This window comes from Bombina bombina, chromosome 2 (assembly GCF_027579735.1).
Source record: "Bombina bombina isolate aBomBom1 chromosome 2, aBomBom1.pri, whole genome shotgun sequence".
Taxonomy (NCBI): domain Eukaryota; kingdom Metazoa; phylum Chordata; class Amphibia; order Anura; family Bombinatoridae; genus Bombina; species Bombina bombina.
This window is the reverse complement of record NC_069500.1, coordinates 1219006095-1219010012: the sequence shown is the minus strand read 5'-3', so window position 1 is coordinate 1219010012 and position 3918 is coordinate 1219006095.

Below are 3918 nucleotides of genomic sequence, written 5' to 3'. Positions count from 1 at the left end.
CAGTCCGTACTTTCCCTTGTAGTTAAGAACAGCACTGTCTCTTTAGTATAGAGTGTAATACACCTTATAGTAGAAAAAGTCCCAATTTATAGTGATGGAGCTAATATAATGGCGGTATTGCTGTAATCCCATGCCGGGATGTTACATACAAATGAACAGGTCAAAGGGTTGCATATATTGTGCTGTTATAGTGCACATAGACCAATGCAAAATCAGTTAATTACAGCACAGCAGTTCCTGTATCGAGTAATAGGTCTCAAACAGAAAATCATCTTTGCTGCAAAACAGGCGCTGAAGTGAGATACAGCTCGGCAACTATTCAGGATGTTTTTCTTCACACCGTTTACCAGGGCCTAGGACACAAATATAAAGACATTCGTAGTGAGTTAAAACCCCTACTCTCCAACCACAACATCACAGATGAGGAAATACTGAGAAATGTAACAAAAATCAACAGTGATCAAAATGAGAGGGTCCGAAGGCAGGGTCCTGTAACTCGTACTAAGCCAAACATTGCAAGTTGTACCCAGCTTAAAAGTGAACCTATGGGAGATGTGAAAGAAACCCATGAGCAAGAAAACAAAAATGATCCAATCAAACAACTAACAGCTCGAATTGATGCACTTACCAGTTTGGTCGATTCCATGAGAAATTCATCACAACAAGGTATACCTGTCAGCGTGGCGTGAGCCAGCCACCTCTACAGAAAGGGACAAAACACTGTGGTTGCTTAAAGTGTGTTGAAACTGGTCTGCAAAACTGTACTCACTGCTTTCAGTGTGGTAAAGAGGGGCACCTGGCTAGGGGATGCCTCCAGAAACGCAACCTGCAGGGAAACGAGAAACGGTCACTGCAACGGGACGACCAGTGACCAAGCCCTCCTTGTCCCAAAGTTCAAATGATGAAAGTCCAGAGGTTGAATCTGGTCCTGTGAAAATCAAAAACACAAAAACATTGTACGACATTCAAAACTTCCAATGACAAGAAAGAACATTATCAAACTTCCATTCTCTCTGCCCCTAGGACAAAGAATGAGGCTATTGTCAACCTAATAGGAAGGAAGGCTTTGACTCAGTGTAACCTCAACGGTCTTGCAGTAAGTGCTCTGCTTGACACTGGAGCTCAAGTCAGTATTATTGATCATGCTTGGAAAGATAAATATTTACCGGCTGTGGACTTAAGACCTCTTTCTGAACTAATGGGAATTACAGAGAAGGTGGAAGTGTATGCTGTAAATGGGGATCTCATTCCATTTGATGGATGGGCTGTTATCACTGTTAATTTACAAGGAAAACGATGACCCTAATCTCTATCAATGTTCCCGTCTTAATAAGTCATCTGCCAATTGAAAGACCACTGCTTGGGTTCAACGTAGTGGAAGAATTAATTCAGGGGCAACCCGAGGGCCTTGTACCGACTCTAGTCTTCCTGCTATCTGGAGCCATCTCTGTGTCAAATGAGAAAGCTCAAACGCTTGTAAACTTTGTCCAAATCCTGAGCTTAACGAACAGCGGGGACGTTTGAAAGTAAAGAGAGGCATTGTCATTCCAGCAGGCCGAGTAACATGAATAAAGTGTAAAATACCACCCACAATGGATCAACCTGCCCCAGTCGCACTGAACCAGAACAAAACAATTTATGTTTGGAAAAGCTGGATATAGGGGAGGGGCTCCTAGAAGTCCAGAACCAGCAAAGCCCTTATGTTTCTGTCCCAATCGGAAACAACTCCACATGTGAAGTAACATTGCCTGGTAATACAATTCTTGGTTATATTCAGCCAATTGAAAAAGTACTGGAGGCAGAGCAACCAGAAGACACGAAGTCTGGTGTAAGGGCCCAGGGTGTGACTACTTTAGTTACTCAAGAAACCTTGACACTGTGGCACCCACCTGTCGACCTCAGCCATTTGAGTGGGAAACAGCAGGAGGTAGTAAGAAAGATGCTGTATGAAGAGTCTATGGCCTTTTCTCATGATAAGAGCGACCTTGGTGGCATCCCAAGCTTGCAAATGTCAATTAATCTCAAAGATGACATACCAGTGCAGCGGTCATACTCTTTGGTACCTAAGCCTTTGTTCCAAGAAGTGAAGGACTATATTCAAGATCTCCTGGCAAAAGGGTGGATTGTGAAGTCCATGTCCCCTTATTCGCCATCCTCGCCTCCCTGCTGACCTGATATTTGGGCTGATTGAAGAGGATGAGGGGGTGACTCACAAAGGATTTGCTCAACATTGGGCTGGAAAAATGGCCGAGGCGTATCAAATAGCAAGTGAAAACAGCAGGCAAGCAAGTGCACAAGGCAAAGCTCAGTATGACTTAAAAGTCAAAGGTGTGATTCTAAAGCCTGGAGACAGGGTCCTTGTCAGAAACTTGAGTGAGCGAGGAGGCCCAAGAAAACTCAGGCCGTATTGGGAGAAGATCATTTATGTGGTGAAAGAGCAGGTAGCAGACAATCCTGTATATGTGGTGGGTCCTGAGAATGGGAACAAAAGAGGGACCAGAACCCTACACCGAAACTTACTGTTATTAGTGAACGACTTGCCTGTGGAGACACCACCACAACCACTGAAACCTGCAAAACAGAGACAAGGTAACAGAGAGTCAAAGATAAGAGAATCTTCTTACCACAGTGACACAACCTCTTCAGATGAGGACAGCTCTGGAAGATATTGGTTGAGAATCCCTGAGAGTTGGACAGAGCATAGAAGAGAATGTAGTTACCGGCAAGGTTCAGAACTGGGTTAGGGAAATCCTATTGTCAAAACAGCATCATCAGCACCTGAGAGAAAAGAAAAAGAAAGAGATCAAGTACAAGTCCCACTAAGGGAGAGAAACAGTTTGACAGAGAACCAATTGCCAGATGAACTGATCCTGAATCCAACATTTCCACCCAGGGCTAGTGTAGATAGTGAAAGCGAAGGTGCCCAGCCTGATGAAGTGGAAAGTCTGGCAATAGAAAACAATATCAAGCCAAGACGAACTGTAAGAGAGAGAAAGCCAAAGCAAATGTTTACATATGAAACACTGGGTCAGCCATCACTACAACAACAGGCCATGCTCCACAGTGTAGCAGCATATACCTTTCCTCACTTACCTGTATGGGCTACACAATATTATATGCCACCACTCTCATATCATACACCTCACAACCCATACAATGTGGCACCATACATTCCAACAGTGACAGTATATTAAGTTAAGAAAGTTGTGTTTCAGGGTAATAAAACTGTGACTGAGTGTATATATGTTTTAGTAGCTGGAGCCATTTTATTTTGTCAGGGAGAATGTGACACATAAAATATATGTGCACAATTGTATATTGTTTTATGCAATTTTCATGTTTCATAATGAAAGATGTTTGTTTAATTATATTTGTTTTATATGGTGCTTGTAATAATTTTCTATGAAAATGCAACTCTCTGTTGTGAGAGCATAGGACTCCTATTTTGTAATAATTTACTATGAGAATGCAACTCTCTGTTGTGAGAGCATGGGACTCTTATTTTGACATGGATTTATGATCCTGAAGGATTGTGGGAGATCATGGGTGGAGCAAAGAGACTGTTTGTTTTTGTTTTACCTCATAACCATTGAGGATTATGTGAAGTACACACCCATTTTCCTTATTTCCTGTTTTAACAGGTAACATTTAATCTGCTTATTGGCCTCCTGAATGGGGTCTGTAACAGAATTAGAATTGCGCACCACTTACTTTTTGTTATTTCTATGTGTTTGAATGTCCCTGTGGAACCTCCTGTTCCTTTTTGCCCTTCATGTGTTCAGAGGGCTTTGCACTATAAAGACCAAATTTTTTTTGATAGCCTAAATCGGATGCTTCTCAAGAGTCTACAGATGAGATTCAGAGTATGCCGCAGCTTTCTCCCCAAGCGTCACAGCCTTTAACTCCCGCTCAAGCGGT